General features: G+C 39.6%; 1 long non-coding RNA gene across 1 annotated transcript in view; it reads right to left on the bottom strand.

Annotated features, from left to right (window-relative positions):
• Nucleotides 1–18,136, bottom strand: part of LOC102247610 — a 32,183-nt gene extending 14,047 nt beyond the window's left edge. The window contains exons 1-4 of the long non-coding RNA XR_001361057.1: nucleotides 18,097–18,136; nucleotides 6,829–6,890; nucleotides 4,505–4,599; nucleotides 2,423–2,563 (exon numbers count right to left, since the gene is read on the bottom strand). This is a non-coding gene — a long non-coding RNA (uncharacterized LOC102247610). The remainder of the gene's footprint in view (nucleotides 1–2,422; nucleotides 2,564–4,504; nucleotides 4,600–6,828; nucleotides 6,891–18,096) is intronic.
• Between the last annotated feature and the right edge of the window lie 123 nt (nucleotides 18,137–18,259).

The raw sequence follows: 18,259 nt of genomic DNA, 5'->3' as shown, positions 1-18,259 counted from the left end.
CTAGAAATAAACACTGTGTTACTGGCTGACATATACCATCATTAATTTTAATTGATATGAATGTTTCTCTGAGAGAGGCAAGAGAATACGTTGGAAAATCTCTTCAAATAACATATTGAGAAACCTTAATGGAAAATCTGAAAAACTTAGAAAATGAAAATGATAAAATTATTTTGAGCACTCTATTAGATTCTAATGGAGAGAATTTGAGTCTGGTTAGAGGATGATGAACAAGTTGGCTGTGGGTGAGGAAAAAGATATCATAATCAAAAACCTAAATAAAAGACCTGGAACAAAAAAAAATAGAAGAAAATGTAGGTACCAAAATTATGGACCTTGGTCTTAGAGAGGATTTTATTAATTTCAAAGGCAAGGGAAATAAAAGCAAATATAAATGAATGGGACTATATCAAACTAAAAAACTTCTGCAGAGCAAAACAAACTATCAACAAAACAAAAAGGCAAAAAAAAAAAAAACCAATCCAATTTTTAAAAAATGGGCAGAGAGCCTGAACAAACACTTCTCCTATAGACATAAAAAGATGCTCAACTTCACTAGCGCTTAGGGAAATGCAAATCAAAACCACAATAACATGCTACCTCATACCTGTTAGAGTGGCTATTATCAACAAGACAAGTAACAAGTGTTGGAGAGGTTGTGAAGAAAAAGGAACCCTCATTCACTGCTGGTGGGAATGTAAACTGGTACAGCTACTATGGAAAACAGTATGGAGGGTTGTCAAAAAATTAAGACTAGAGTTACTTATGACCCAGCAATCCATCTTCTGGGCATCTATTTGAAAAATTTGAAGATATTTGCAAAGATATATGTATCCCTATGTTCATTGCAGCACTATTCACAGTGGCCAAGAGATGGAAACAACCGAAGTATCCTTCCATAGATGATAGGATAAAGAAGATGTGGTACATATGCCAGTAGACAGTGGAATACTATTCAACCCTAAGAAAAGATGAAACATTGCCATTCGCGACAAGAAGAACGGATCTTGAAAATATCATGTTAAGCGAACTAAGTCAGATGGAAAAAGTCAAGAACCATATAATTTCACTCATATGTGGGATATAAAACTGAAAGCAACAAACAAACAAAAACTCATTGACACAGACAATAGTGTGGTGGTTACCGGAGGGAAATACGGGTGGTGGGTAGTAAAGAGTGTCAAATATATGGTAATGGAAGGAGACTTGACTTTGGATGGTGAACACACAATATTTCAGTGAGGTTTTTCAATGACCTCAATATGGAAAATGTAGGTTTCCATATTGAACTCATTTTACATCACTGCCTGACCAATTTACCACATACTTCATGGCTTCAAACAACATTAAGTTCCCATCTCACAGTTTTTGTGTGTCAGAAGTCCAAGGGGGTTGGCTGGGTCCTCTGCTTAGAGTCTTACAAGGCCAAAATCAAGCCTTCCTGGAGGCTCTGAGAAAGAACCTGCTTCCAGGCTCATTCAGGTTGTTAGCAGATACGGTTCCTTGCCGAATGTCAGCTGAGGGCCAGTTTTTTATCTGAGGGGCTGCCTGCATTCCTTCTCATGCTTTCCATGTGGCTTTCTCCAGCAACAGTGGGTCAAGTCCCTCTGTGACACTCTGAATCTTTCTGCCTTCCCCTTCTGCTGCATCTCTTTGACTGACTTTTCTGGCCTCCCTCTTCTGCTTTTAAGGGCTCATGTTATTACATTGGGCCCACTCAGATAATCCAAGATAATCTATTTTAAGGCCAACTGAATTACAGCTGCAAAGTACTTTCAACAGTAGTACCTAGATATGCATTTGGTTGAATAGCCAGGGGAAGGGAATTTGCAAGAATATCTTTAGAATTTTGCCTACCACACATTTATTTACTGAAATTATTATTATTAATCTATTTTTAGGGATGTTGGTGAATTTTGTGGCACTGTGCCAAGGAATGATCTCTGACACTGATTCAAACTCATTTAGTTCCTGCCCTAACTGGTTTGGCTCAGTGGATAGAGGGTCGGCCGATGGACTGAAGGGTTGTGGGTTCGATTCTGGTCAAGGGCACGTACCTCGATTGCAGGCTTGATCCCCGATCCCGGTTGGGGTGCGCGTGGGAGGCAACCAATCGATGTGTCTCTCTCACATCGATGTTTCTCTCTCTGTGTCTTCCCCTCTCCCTTCCACTCTCTAAAAGTCAATGGAAAATATCCTCAGGTGAGGATTAACAAACTCAGTTCCTGAGCACCATAGAAAGTCTAAAGATTCCATTTCTACAACCAGAAAAATAAAAAAAAAATCCACACAGAGTTTTAAATGAGAAATCTGAGATTGGAGGCAGGGCATCTGAGGAATACAATTGTTCACTTAGAAAGCCGCACTTATGGCTAGCAATGAAGAGTACATTCCCGTAAGGCATAGAGATACTAACTCTCACCTGGTGTTTTTAGGAGATCCTCTTTCTCTCGCTCTCTGGGTCACTGTCTCGAAGTGTTGGCCCGTGGAGAAGACAAGTTAGACCGCTCAGAGCAGAAGTCCTCCTGAGATTTTAGAGAAGCCAAGTCTTCCAGCAGCCAACCTGTAGGGAGTAGTGACTGGATGTGGCAAGTGATTCTTGAGAAAAAGCAGGACTCTCCGAATGACTAGAGGTTTCGGTACAGGGATAGTACAAATGAGATAAACAGGGCCCCAAATCTCCTCCCTTTGGCCTGGGGTGACTAGAGAACAACTGTTCAGGGGCTTAATGGTGATCAGCTTCTTGGTGTTACAAGCGGGTTAGAGTTTTTTTCTTTTCATGTGGAATAAATCACTAACCCTGGTTGAGACCCCTGAAACTAACACCCCATCCCCTCCCTCTAGCTGGATAATGGCGCCACTGAGGGGCCCTCCCCCAGACTTAGCTGCTTACTGGGACACTTGATGACAAAATAAGAGTTTCCAAGGCACTAGAGATGATGTAACAGTAGAGTGATTGAGAAATGGGTCATAAACCCCATCCATATGGTGATGGGGGTGGGGCTGTGGGGGAGAGGAGGGTGTGTCCAGGCAGGAGGAGGTGATGGGTAGAAGGATTTAAAGGAGGCAGAAATCTCTGTGACTGGTGTTCTTTCTTTTAGCATACACATCAAAGAATACAATTTGTATTCATTTATTTACACCTGTTTCTAATGAGAATACATACACACATTGAAAAACTCAATGTATCTTGTATGCATATGCAAGCACATACAGAGGGATTCGTTCCCCTTTTGCCTAGGGCCGTGGTCGGCAAACTCATTAGTCAACAGAGCCAAATATCAACAGTACAACGATTGAAATTTCTTTTGAGAGCCAAATTTTTTAAACTTAAACTATATAGGTAGGTACATTGTTATTAACTGAATTAGGGTACTCCTAAGGCTTAGGAAGAGCCACACTCAAGGGGACAAAGAGCCGCATGTGGCTCACAAGCCACAGTTTGCCGACCATGGGCCTAGGGGATAACTAACACTTGAACAATCATTTAAAGGCTAAAAAATGGCCCTGGTCAGTGTTGCTCAGTGGTTAGAACTTCAAAAATAAAGTTTAAAAAATGGAGCATTATTTTATACTAAATGTTCACTGCTGATGTGATTATTGCAAATGATTGTCATTATCCTTATGTTTTAGACTAGAGGCCTGGTGCATGAATTCATGCACAGGTGGGGAGTCCCTTGGCCTGGCCAAGTGGGGCCACAGGAGGTTGGCTGTGGGAGAGCACTGACCACCAGGGGGCAGGCAGCTCTTGCATTGAGTGTCTGTCCCCTGGTGGTCAGTGCGCATCATAGCGACTGGTCCACCGGTCATCTGGGCGCTTAGGCTTTTATATATAGAGATTATAAAACTGAGGCACTTTGAAAGAAAAAGAACAAAAAGTAAAACTGAGGCACTTTAGGTTCTTAAGAGAGCTTAAGTATGCTACACTAAGTAACAGATGCAGTACGTGTTGGAGCCTAGATTCAAGATCATCTTGGACCACTATGCTGGGCTGCCATCCACTGATGACTCCCAGATCCACATCTTCAGCTCAGTCTCTCTCCTTGATGACAATCTTGAGTATCCAGCGACCCTCTACACATCTTTATCTTATGGTCCCATAGACACCTGACACTCAACATGTACACACTTAAATTTAGCCTTGGCAAATGTGTGCCTTCTCTGATGTCAGTAACTCTGTGAAAGATACCTTCATCTATCCAGCTGTTCCAGCCACCTCAGACTCTTCCACTACTCTCACCACCTCTAACACATTCATCCAATCAATAATCAGGTCTTTAAAATAAAACTTTACCCCTCTCTACCCTCTCCCTACACCTGCCTAACTTCTACTCACCTTAGATGAGTTTTCCTGGCTAAGCTCTCTCTTAGGGCTCACAGAATGGCCCTGTGATAGAGAAACAACTTCTCAGATTGTAGCACTGCTTAAGTTATTAATATGGTCTCTGATATACTGACCTCCATAAAAACAAGAGCCCTGAATTCCGAGAGACTTGCATATTACCTGGTACACCATTTTGAATAAATTGTATCAGAGTTGAAGACCAGATGTTAGGATGAGGATAGATTAATTTCTTAATCTTCCAATGAAGGTTCTATCTGGATGAAAAGGCAAAAGGAAAGGATGTGAAACTTTTACTGAATGGAATGTGATGGGAACCCTTTATATCTCTCTCCACTGGACTAATATAGTATTCAGAATACACCCAGGAGAAACAGAGTCTGAAAGAACATGTAGTTTCTAATACAGTTCCTTGGTCTTAATAGGAAACACATGGGAAGAATCAGCTCCACATTTTTCCACTGCACATTACTGCTGTTGAGAATGTATCCTGGAAATGTGCAATAAAGGAGAAAGAACAACAATATGGAAGTAGCATAGTCCCCTTGTAATGTCATCAGAACAGTGACCTAAATCATTTTTATTTTTTATTCCATCCAGGACTTATTTTTTTAAATGTATTTTTTATTGATTTCAGAGAGGAAGGGAGAGGGAGAGAGGGATAGAAACATCAATGATGAGAGAGAATCATTGATCGGCTTTCTCCTGTATGTGCCACACTGGGGCTAAGTCTCCTTGAGTTGATAGAGTGGCCTTGTGTAGTAGGTGTCCTATAGGGCCCAGTGGCTCAGCCTCCCCAATCACCTGAGGTGGACACTCTTGATGCACTCCTTTATGGGCTTTAAGCATAGTCTTGTTGTAGTTGAGCCTTGATTGCTGTTGGTGTCACTGGGAGGAATTGACCTCCAGGCCAATTGGCTATGGGGACAGGCTTTGTCTACAATGGGAGAACTGCTGTGCAGGACTTGCTTCAGTGGGGCTTTGGTGCTCACTGAGTCTGCCCCTTGAGTGTGTCACTTATGGATGTGAAGAGTTGTAATCTGGTATGATCTCACACTGACCACTGGGTATACTGGCTCTTGGGTCTCCTGGGAGGTGCAAAGTTAGCCACTGCCTGGGGACACCCAGCAGGAGCTACAGAGAGATCTGCAGATTCCTCTTCTTTGTATTGAGTTTGGAAGTGCCCAGATGAGGCCCAGCTGTGAAGCGAGGCAGGCTGGTGCTGGTGCTGGGTCTTGGGCCTTTTATTGATAGGTTTGGGGATCCCTAGTCCACCTGCAGCTCATTTGACAGGTTTTATCCTGAGGAAGGACAGGCCCATCATATGCAAAAGCTGCTGTGCACAGCTTGGGTGGGGTTGCAAATTGGGTGGGGCGGGGTCTCAGGGAATCACCAGGGCTGAGCAAACAGAAATGGCTGCCACTCGGCCCTGCAACCAAGGAGGGCCCAACACGGGAACAATGAAAACTGCAACCACCTCTGTCTGGGAGAAAGCCGCCCCCGAGTTCCTGCCCTGATGCCAGACAGTCCAGTTTCCCCTCAAATGTTTCTGGGTGCCCCCAGAGCCTCGCTCAGCAAGGGAGCTCAGAGGAAGCGGGAGCTTGTAAGTTCGTAGTGCTGGCCTTTTAAGAGGAGCAGCTGGGTCTCCAGCAGCCTCTGTGTTACTGAGCCCCTATCCACACTGGTTTTTATAGCCCAGAGTTCTTACTGCCTGTAGGGACTTCTTTTCCCAGCTCTGGGACCCTGGGCTGGGGGTCTGGTGTGGGGCTGGGACCCCTTGCTCCTCCGGGTGGCCTCCACAGAAGGAATCTCCCTCCTGTGCCGGACCAGCCCGTTCTGCGCCTCCACACCTCCTACCAGTCTCAGTGTGCTTTCTTCCTTACTTCTCTAGTTGTAGGGCTTCCATTCAGCCAGCTTTCTGGTGGTGCTGGATGATGGTTGTTCTGTATTTTAGTTGTAATTTTGATGTGGTTGTGGGAGGTAGCGAGTACAGGCATTTGCTTATGCTGCCATTTTGGTTCTACCAAGGCCTATGAGTTCTTTATAAATATTAGATATTAACCCTGGATCAGATATATGATTGGCAAATATTTGCCCTATTTCAGAGGTTGCCTTTTCATTTTGTTGATGGTTTCCTTTGCTGTGAGTTAAACAGCAACACTCTACTCATGACTTTTTGTTATACGAGAATTTGTCATCATGTGTTAAACCAGTTTAGTCAAGATCTTCTGTTTTGGTAAAGAAAAGTGGCTTATCTGAGAATTCTCCCTGTGCCAGGGGTTTGTTTTATGTTCATTCTGAGTTACCAAGAAGGCAAGAAGCAGCTACCTACTGGCTTATGGGGTCCTTCTGGGGACAATAAAGAGGCCTCACACATCCCATTGGCACCCTCAGAAGGTTCACAAACCCATGGAGGCAATAGTGCCAGTTCCTTCAATAGCAAGCAAACAGGCATGCCATTGTAGCACCAGTGATTGAAGACAAACCTGTGAGGGTGGCCTTTATTCATTGAGAGTCTATCATTTTCATTCCTGTGAGCACAGCACACCTATGAATAATAGGGTATGTAAATTTAAAAAAAGAAAGAAAATTCTAGAAATAGCACCAACGCTGCCCCTTCACCCAATGCCATCATGACAAGCCAAAGACAGACTAGAACCCCAATGATCTGGCATCCCTTCCCTCCACAGTGATTGTAGCTTACCCAGGCACAGTGTGAATGCCTCCTTATAGGACAATGTTAGGCTGTGTGTGTCTTTCACCCAAGGGAAAACAGGAGGACTAGAATTAGTATCTTAGGACTCACCCAGCTATGATACCCAGCTGGTGGGTCACCACCTACAACAGTTCTGGGCTATAATCAGGGCTCATTTCCCACAGTTAATCCGTTAGAAAATAACTATATTTTCTCTGGTCAAGGAGGAGTGGAGGAGGGTGATATGGATCTACAACTGATGATATGTCCCAGGCAAATGAGGAGAAATTAAAATAGCTGTTAATGTGAAAAGCCAGGTCATTTTAAGACAGATTACATAAAACAGAAATGGGATTTAGGGGAAAAATAACAGAAGCAAGTATAGGGCTGCTCTGAGCATTATAAGAGAGCATTTCTCCTTACCAATATTTTAGGAGAAATTGGAATTACCATAAAAGGGGAAACTACCAAGGACCATATGGATACTAGGGTTACTTTATCTATTCTTAACCCTACCCAATTAAGTCACTCTCTCCCTCAGAATAAAGCTTCTGTACAAACTGTAGGGGTATCTAACCAATCAAGGTCTGTTTTTAAGTCAGAACCTATTATTCCCTTCCAGCTAGGGAACATGTTATGGAGCAATACATATTCTTATAGTCAAATCTGCCCCAATTCACCTGATTGGGCGAGATTTTCTTGAAATGTATTTAAAACTAAATAAATCAGGCACTGAAACAATTGAGAAAATAATGATTTTAAAGGAGCCTCAACAACAGGAAACTACTCTTGAGACTGAATGTTTGCTACAAAATGTTCCTATGAAATTCTGGGCTCTTTCCAGTATGGATATTGGCAAAATTAAGTTAGCTATTCCAGTTAAAATAACTATTGACAATACTTTACCTTTACTTAATTTTTGTCAATATCCTTTAAGACTTGATGCACTGGCCAGAATCAAACTCATTATACAAAATTACTTAAAGAGAGGGCTTATCATCCCATGCACGAGCCCCTGTAATACTCCTATCCTTCTAGTAAAGAAACCCAATGGGAAAGAATGGACATTTGTACAATATCTCAGAGCTATAAACAAAATAGTTATTCCTAGACATCCTGTGGTTCCAAATCCACATACTCTGTTACCTACCATTTCTATGTACTACCAATAGTTTCTAGTAATAGATTTATGTAGTATTTTTTTCAGCATTCCTGTAGGAAAAGGCAGTCATTATCTTTTTGCCTTTACCTGGGAAGGTCACCAATTCACCTTGACCACAATTCCCCAGTGTTATATAGAGTCCCACATATTCCTCTCAAATACTAAAGGCTGATTTAAATGATGTTGAAATTCACAGATATTCTACTCTGATCTAATATGTGGAGGATTTACTTTTATGCTACAGGGCATTATTAGACTCCCCAAAGGATACAATTTATCTAAGGATTGTTTTTTTAGTTTCTCTTTCTGAGAGTTCATTATTGGTGTATAAAAATGCCATAGATTTCTGGGTGTTAATTTTGTATCCTGCTACATGCCAAATTCCATTTATTAAATCTAGTAGTTTTTTGGTGGACTCTTTAGGGTTTTCTAAGTACAATATCATGTCATCTGTGAATAATGACAGTTTTATGCTCTCCTTTCCAATTTGAATGCCTTTTATTTCTTCTTGTCTAATTGCTGTGGCTAGGACTTCCAGTACTATGTTGAATAAGAGTGGTGAAAGCAGACATCCCTGTCTTGTTCCTGTTCTTAAGGGAAATGCTTTTAGTTTTTGCCCATTGGGTATGATGTTGGCTGTAGGTTTATCATATAAGGCTTTTATTATATTAAGGTATGATCCCTCTATTCCCACTTTGCTGAGACTTTATCAAAACTAGGTGTTGGATTTTGTCAAATGCTTTTTAAAAATCTATTGATATGATCATGTGATTTTTGTCTTTCAATTTGTTTATGTGATGTATCACATTTATTGATTTTCAAGTAATGTACCAGCCTTGCATCCCTGGAATAAATCCCACTTGATCATGGTGTGTAATCTTTTTAATATATTGCTGGATCTGATTTGCTAATATTTTGTTGAGGATTTTAGCATCTATGTTCATCAGGGATATTGGCCTGTAATTCTCTTTCTTGTAGTGCCTTTATCTGGTTTTGGAATTAGGATAATGCTGACCTCATAAAAAGAGATTGGAAGTGTTCCTTCCTCTTGCATTTTTTGGAATAGTTTGAGGTGTATAGGTGTTAATTCTTCTATGAATATTTGGTAAAACTCCTCTGTGAAGCCATCTGGACCAGAGCTTTTGTTTGCTGGGAGTTTTTTGTTTACTGCTTCACTTTCATCAATTGTTATCAGCCTATTCAGTTTTTTTTAATCCTTCCTGATTCCGTTTTGGAAGATTGTAATTTTCTAGGAAATTTGTCCATTTCGTCCAGGTTGTCCAGCTTGTTGGCATATAGTTGGACAGTATTTTCTTACAATCCGTTGTATTTCTGTGGTGTCAGTTGTTACTTCACCTCATTTGTTTCTGATTCTATTTATCTGGGTTCTCTCTTTGTTTCTTGATGAGTCTGGCTAAAGGTTCATCAATCTTGTTATTTTTTTAAAGAACCAGCTCTTGGTTTCATTGATCTTTTGTATCGTGGTGATTGGTTTGTTTGTGTGTGTGTTTGTTTGTCTCTATGTCATTTATTTCTGCTCTAATCTTTATTATTTCTTTCCTTCTTCTTCCCCAGGGCTTTTCTTGTTTCTCTCTTTCTAATTCTTTAAGTTTTAGGGTTAGATCATTTATTAGAAAATTTTCTTATTTCTTGAGGTAGCCTGTAGTGTTGTGACCTTCCCTGTCAGGCCTACTTTCACTGTGTCCCATAGATTTGGATTTTGTTATGAGTTCCTTTTCATTTGTTTCCAGGGAGTTTTTTTGTTTATTCCTTGGACCTCATTGATAACCCATTCATTGTTTAATCAACAAGTCTTTCTTTGTTCCTATATAGGAAAGTATATTGATGGGGCCTCCCATGTTGGTCTGTGTAAGGACACCATATACCCAACCACTTGCATGTTAGTAATGGTCAGATGAAATAAACAATGCAAAGTATCTCACACCTAGTAGTGCTGGCAGCAGGGAAAACAGCACCAGGTGTTAGACTGGTGGGGTCAGGCTGGACCTGGGTTCAGCAACCGCACTACTTGAATTCTGGTTAGGAAAGAATTCAGAGCCAAGACTCAAACTATAAGAGAACATTTATTTAGAAAATCACAGAGGTAGAAGAAGTAATTCGTAGAAGAAATGGGCTTAGGAAATAAGTTATAGAGGCAACGGAAGGGCCCCTGGAGCTTATGGAGAGAGTGAGGGGAACACCAGGCTGTACTCTCAGGAGAAAGGGAGTGCTCCCCTCTATTCTAAGGGTTTTTAAGGTGGAGATTTTAGGGGAGGTCCCAGGGGAAGATCTCAATAGAATATTCAGCAGCTTTTCAAGTGTGTGCTGATTGATTCAGTGCCAGGGCTGGGGTCATTGTTCAATGCAACTTGTCCTGAGTCAGCCGTGATATCCCTTGTCTAGTTTTGCTGCTTTTCCAGATCTGGAGCTGAAATACAACTGAGGCCCAGTTGTTATCTCTAGGAAGGAAAAGTCAGGAGGTGTAAACCGAATGACCAGTGATTTGAAAGGTCAGGGGGTCCAAATAGTATGACCAGTGATATGCTAAGTGAGGAAAGGTCACCCTGGGAATGAGGTCCCACACTACAATTGTCTGTTGCTAGGCACTCAGAGCTTTCCATTCTAGTATCCTTCTGTACCTGGCCCAATGTCCTTGCTCTGCTCATGTCTGTCTAACTGCCTATCACAGTAGTGCTCAATAAATATTGATGCATTCAAGTCCTCACCTTGCTCTTATCTACTCTATACACACACACACACACACACACACACACACACACACACACACCACAAATTCTACTCAAATCTGTTTTTTTATTTCTATGAAAATCCTCCAATCTTAGAAGAGATTACAGACAGATATAAATCACACCCCCTTTTACTCCCTTCTTAAACTTTAAAGGCAGTTCACTTTAACTTATGAGGTCTCTGTGGTGATCACAAGATTAAAACAACAGAGACTGTATCAAATAGCAGTTGCCACAGAGCAGAATCTATTTTATCATCAGAAGAATATTATGGCCAGTGGTAGACTACCTGTTTTAATACTCTATAATCAAAAACATGAACAGATTTATTCAATTGTATATGTGGAAATGTACAGATAAGAGGCTGAAAGTGTTTATATAACATTCAAATAGAAAAACTGCTCTGAGCTGCCTGCGGCTGTCAAGAGAGTGCAGTCTACATTTTTTACACTAGGGGCAGCAACATATAAGAAATGGCTCTTTATTCCCATGACATTTTTAACGGACTGTAATATTTGACCAAAAACAAATACATATTAATTAGAAACTGAAAGACTGATACTTTGGGACCAATTTTCTGGAATTTGAGGAGGACCTCTAGCGGAAGATGTTGATTGGTGTGGTATATACTTTTGTTGCTTTTAAAGCTAGATGAAATGATGCCTTTGTCTCTCAGTGTGAGACGCAGCAAAGGGCCAAATGGGAGAATAGCATGCAGCAGGGTCTGGATTCAAAGTCATTCCACAGAGTGATTTTCAACTAAACTTCTAGAAAAATCTCTCTGTTTATCTTTGTGTATTTATATAGTGTATGTAAAAGAATTATAAGGATGAATGAGTCTGCTTGTTTGGTTAAACCTATCTTCCAGGTAACTCCATATTGCTTTCCACAGTGGCTGCACCAGTCTGCATTCCTACTAACAGTGCACAAGAATTCCCTTTTCTCCACATCCTCGCCAACACTTGTTGTTTGTTGATTTATTGATGGTAGCCATTCTGACAGGTGTGAGGTGATATCTCCTTGTGGTTTTAATTTGCATTTCTCTGATGATGAGTGACATGGAGGATTTTTTCATGTCTATTGGCCATCTGTATGTCCTTTTGGGAGAAGTGTCTATTCAGGTCCTTTGCCCATTTTTTAAAATTGGATTGTTTGGTGGTTTTTTGGTGTTGAGTTTTATAAGTCCTTTAGAAATTTTGGATATTAACCCCTTATTAGATGTATCATTGGCAAATATGTTCTCCCATTTAGTGGGTTGTCTTTTCATTTTGTTGATGGACCTGGAGAGTATTATACTAAGTGAAATAAGTGAGTCAGAGAAAGACAAGTACCATATGATTTCACTTATATGTGGAATCTAATGAACAAAATAAACCAATAAACAAAATAGAAACAGACACTCATAGATACAGAGAACAGACTGACAGCTGTCAGAGGGGAGGGGGATGGGGAGCTGGGTGAAAACTGTGAAGAGATTAAACAAAAAAACCCTCATAGACACAGACAATAGTATGGTGATTACCAGCAGGAAAGTGAGTTGGGGGAGGTAGAAGTGAGTAAAGGAGGGATAAATGGTGATGGAAGGAGACTTGACAAGATGGTGAACATATAATACAATATACAGATGATGTTTTATAGAATTGTACAACTGAAACATATATAATTTTATTAACCAATGTCACCCCGATAAATTTAATAGAAAATTAAAAACACCCATCCTCCATAAGGTTGTGCATTTTGAATACCAATTTTGTTTTTATCTCACAAGCTGAGGAATCAAGCATATTCAGCTTCAGTTTCCTTGGCAACCAAACTGCTTCCTGTCTAGACTTCTGGTCATGAGAAGAGAGAAAAGGAAAAACAAAGAATGGGGGAGGGAAGCTAAAAATGTTACACCTTATCTCCCTTGCCTTTCCCTACCACAGTCTAATAATTCTCTACCACTCTAGCTATTATCCACCAAAAATAAATTAAATCTGTGGATGATGTTGAGTGAGATTAATCCCACATGTAAAGTCCAAATTCCCTTGCTCCCATCAATGCATCTGGGGTAAAATCTAAGGTTTTCTTTCTTTTTAAAAAAATATATTTTTATTGATTTCAGAGAGAGAGAGAGAGAGAGAGAGAGAGAGAGAGAGAAACATCAATGATGAGAGAGAATCATTGACTGGCTGCCTTCTGTATACACCGCATTGGGGATCAAGCCCACAATCCAGGCATGTGCCCTGACCAGGAATTGAATCCTAACCTCCTGGTTCATAGGTTGATGCTCAACCACTGAGCCACACCAGCTGGGCTCTGAGGTTTTCTTGACAAGAGACCCTAGACTAAGAACCCTTGGCAGAATAGACATCTTTATTTCTACTCTTTCCTGCCTCTCTTTCTTTCTGAATTATAGAATAGGATTTTTATCACTAATCATAGAAAACAGCTCCATACTTTTTTGTTCTCCTATTCCATCCCCTTATATCTACTGAAATGAGTGAGGGCAGAGAAGAAATTTGACCCACGGAAGAGACAGGGGCCAGCACTACTCCTGGAATCCCTACATGGTAAGCTATTCCAGAGCAGAGGTTCTTAGTCACTCCTATCAATGCCTCCACATTGCATTATAAAGGAAGGCTTTTTGTTTGAGATCTGCCTTCATCTTCTCCAATCTAGCATTGTGTGCTCACTCTAAATCAGGGGTCCTCAAACTACGGCCCGCGGGCCACATGCAAATACAAATATTGTATTTGTTCCCGTTTTGTTTTTTTACTTCAAAATAAGATATGTGCAGTGTGCATAGTAATTTGTTCATAGTTTGTTTTTAATGGTCCAGCCCTCCAACGGTCTGAGGGAAGTGAACTGGCCCCCTGTTTAAAAAGTTTGAGGACCCCTGCTCTAAATCATCCTCATTGGCATCCATGCCACCATTCTAAATCTCAACCTCTACTATGAATCCTCCCATAGTAAACCATTTTGTGACCCTTATCACACTTCGAAGGGGTTTCCTAGAAATCCAACTATCTGGGATAAACTTCAATGTTAGCAAACCTCAGATATATGCCCTTAGATTGGCTCTATCATCCTGGCCTCAGGATTCTCCATTTCTGGATTCTAATTTTTAGTTGCAACAGAGTGCAAGGATACATTCAAGTCCTCTCTTTCTTGGCCTAAAATACTCCTACCCCTTATAGGGGTCTGGACATCAGAGCCTCCAAATTCTCTCCCATGCCCCCCATCCTTTCTTACCCCCAGTTTTCCCATTCCCCGCCCCCCCCCAGGGCGTCAGGGAGCAGGAGATGCAGGATAAGGATATCATTGTCAATATTTTCACTGTAAAAAATAGATCAATTTGCCCTAACCAGTTTGGCTCAGTGGATAGAGCATCGGCCTGCAGACTGAAGGGTCCGGGTTCGATTCTAGTCAAGGGCACGTACTGCAGTTGCAGGCTTGATCCCTGTGCGAGAGACAACCAATTGATGTGTCTCTCTCACATTGATGTTTCTCTCTTTCTGTCTCTTCCTCTTCTTTCTACTCTAAAAATCAATGGAAAAAATCCTCAGGTGAGGACTAATAAAATAAAATTTAAAAAGAAAAAGAAAACAGCAATTTGAAGGAAGCAACCAAAGTTTAAATTGTGAGGAAAGAGCTTGATGAGCTGAAGATATGTTTATAACTTTATCTCTATTCCAAATGATTCGGGTATCCCTACTGATGTAAGTCCCAGTCCTAGTCTCCCTCTCAGAGGTCCAGTTGTAGGCTGGAGCTGAGACCCTATACTCCACTCCACAACAGCTACCTTCACCCATATTCATTGGTTTAAAACAACAAAAAACTTCTAAGTTATCTTGGGGTGAAGATGAAATTTTTAAAATGCAATTACATGATAATTTGAACTAGAATCAGTGAAAACATTATAAATTCAGAGTTGAAGGAACCATTCAAGTCTATCCTCAGGCTAATTTTCATCTTGAACTGTTTTTTCTTTTAAATAAGAGAAACTTAAAAAAAACACCACAACAATACTAAATTATCAAAATTGTTCAACAAGCAAGCCTGAGGAAAGCAAAATAAACAGTAGAGAAAATAGCAGCAATCTTTGGCATAGTAAATAAAAAAAATTGTTAAAATGTTATCTGATAATTATGTGAAAAACCACAAAAACAGAGTGGACTCAAATAAATAAAATCAGAAATGAAAGAGAACTGACACCTCAGAAATACAAAGGATAGCCCAGCTGTCCTGGCTCAGTGGTTGAGCATCGACCTATGAACCAGGAGGTCATGGTTCGATTCCCGGTCAGGGCACATGCCCGGGTTGCAGGCTAGATCCACTGTGTGGGTTGTGCAGAAGGCAGCCAATCAAAGATTCTCTCTCATCATTGATGTTTCTATCTCTCCCACCCTCTCCCTTCTTCTCTGAAATCAATAAAAATAAAAGAAATACAAAGCATTGTAAGAAAATACTATGAACAACTATATGTCAAAAAATTGGACAAACTCGGCAAAATGGATAAATTTCTAGAAACATACAATCTTCTGTAAATGAATCAGGAAAAATAAAAAAAACCTGAATAGACCAATTACAAATAATTAAATCAAAGCAGTAATAATAATAATAACAATAATAAAACTCCCAGGCAAACAAAAGTCTTGAACCAGATGGCTTCACAGGTAAATTTCATCAAACATTCAAGGGAAAAGTAACACCTATCCTTCTCAAACTATTTGAAAAAATTCAAGAGAAGGGACAACTTCCAAGCTCTTTTTATGAGGTCAGCATTATCCTAATTCCAAAACCAGATGGAAACAATACAAAGAAAGAAAACTCACCCTAACTGGTTTGGCTCAGTGGATAGAGCGTCGGCCTGTGGACTGAAGGGTCTCAGGTTCAATTCTGGTCAAGGGCATGTACCTTGGTTGCGGACACATCCCTAGTGGGGGATGTGCAAGAGGCAGCTGATCAATGTTTCTCTCTCATCGATGTTTCTAGCTCTCTATCCCTCTCCCTTCCTCTCTGTAAAAAATCAATAAAATATATTAAAAAACAAAAAGAGAGAAAACTGGGGCAATATCCCTGATAAACAGATGCTAAAATCCTCAACAATATATTAGTAAACTGGATCCAGCAATACATTAAAAAGATCATACACCATGATCAAGTGGGATTTATTCCAGAGATGCAAGATTAGTACAATATTAGCAAATCAATAAATGTGATACATCACATAAACAAAATGAAGGATAAAAATCACATAATCATATCAACAAATGCAGAAAAAGCATTTGATAAGACCAGAACCCATTTATGATAAAAACTCTCAGTAAAGTGGAAACAGAAGGATCATATATCAACATAATAAAGGCCATATATGACAAACCAACAGTCAATATCATATTCAATGGGCAAAACCTAAAAGTGTTTCCCTTAAGTTTATGAACAAGACAGGATGCCCACCTTCACCACTCTTATACAACATAGTATTGGGAGAAGTACTAGCCACAGCAATCAGATAAGACGAACAAATAAAAGGCATCCAAATGGAAAAGGAGGGAGTAAAACTGTCATTATTCACAGATGGCATGATATTGTGCATAGGAAACTGTAAATACTCCACCAGAAAAACTTCTAGATCTAATAAATAAATTAAGCAAAGTAGCTGGATACAAAAATATTCAGAAATTGGTGGCATTTTTATATACCAATAATGAACTATCAGAAATAGAAATTAAGAAAACCATCTCACTTACTATCGCAACAAAAAATAAAGTACCTAGGAATAAATTTAACCAATGAGGTAAAAGACCTGTCCTAGAGAAATTATGAGATACTGAAGAAAGAAATTAAGAAAGACACAAATAAAGCATGGATAGGAAAAATTAGCATCATTGAAATGTCCACACTACTCAAAGCAATTTGCAGATTGATTGCAATTCCTATTAAAAATACTTATGGCATATCTCACAGATCTAGAATAAATATTCCAAAAATGTATATGGAACCAAAAAAGACCCCAAATAGCCTCAGCAATCTTGAGAAAGAAGAACAAAGTTGGAGTTATCACACTACCTGATATCAAACTATACTGCAAGGCCATAGTAATAAAATCAGCATGCTATTGACACAAGAACAGGCATATAGATCAATGAAACAGAATAGATAGCACAGAAATAAACCCATGTTTTTACGGGCAATTAATGTTTGACAAAGGAGGCCAGAACATACAATGGGGTAAAGACAGTCTCTTTAACAAATGGTGTTGGGAAAATTGGACAGACACATGCAAAAAAATAAAACTGGACCACCAACTTACACCACACACAAAAATAAACTTAAAATTGATTTAATACTTAAATATAAGTCACAAACCATAAAAATCCTAGCATAAAACATAGGCAGTATAATTTCAGGCATTTCTCTTGGCAATATTTTTGCTGATATATCTCCTGAGGCAAGGGAAACAAAAGAAAAAGTAAACAAATGGGACTACATCAAACTAAAAAGCTTTTGCACAGCAAAAGAAACTATTAACAAAATAGTGGAAACAGATCGTATTTTCCAATGATATATCTGATAAGGAGTTAATTTCCAACATATATAAAGAATTTATACTACTCAACACCAAGAAGACAAACAACCCAATTAAAAATGGGCAATGGACCAGTATAAATACTTCTCCAAAAAGGACATACAGATGGCCAATAGCAATATGAAAAAATCTTCAATGTCACTAATCATCACAGAGATGAAGATTAAAAGCACAATGCTGTATCACCTCATGCCTGTCACAATGGTTTTCATCAATAAATCAACAAACAACAAGTGTTGGGGAGGATGTGGAGAAAAGGCAACCCTAGTACACTGTTGATGGGAACACAGATTGGTGCAGCCACTATGGAAAACAGTATGGAGTTTCCTCAAAAAATTAAAAATCAAACTTTCTTTTTGATATATTCCACTTCTGGGAATATATCTGAAGAAACTCAAAATACTAATTTGAAAGAATATATGCACCCCTATGTTCAATGTAGCATTATTTACAATAGCCAAGATCTGGAAACAATCCAAATATCCATCAGTAGATGAGTAGATTTAAAAAAAAAAAGCTGTGGTACATTTACACAATGGAATACATCTCCACTGTAAAAATGAAGAAAACCCTTACCTTTTGTGACAGCATGGATGGACCCAGAGATTGTTTTGCCAAGTGAAATAAGCCAGACAGAGAAAGATAAATGTCATATGATCTCACTTATATGTGGAATCTAATGAACAAAAGAAACTGATAGAACAAAATAGAAACAGAGGCATGGATACATGGAACAGAC

This window comes from Myotis brandtii, unplaced genomic scaffold (assembly GCF_000412655.1).
Source record: "Myotis brandtii unplaced genomic scaffold, ASM41265v1 scaffold1424, whole genome shotgun sequence".
Lineage (NCBI taxonomy): Eukaryota > Metazoa > Chordata > Mammalia > Chiroptera > Vespertilionidae > Myotis > Myotis brandtii.
Note: the sequence above shows the minus strand (reverse complement) of the source record. Positions and strands in the feature narration are given on the sequence as shown.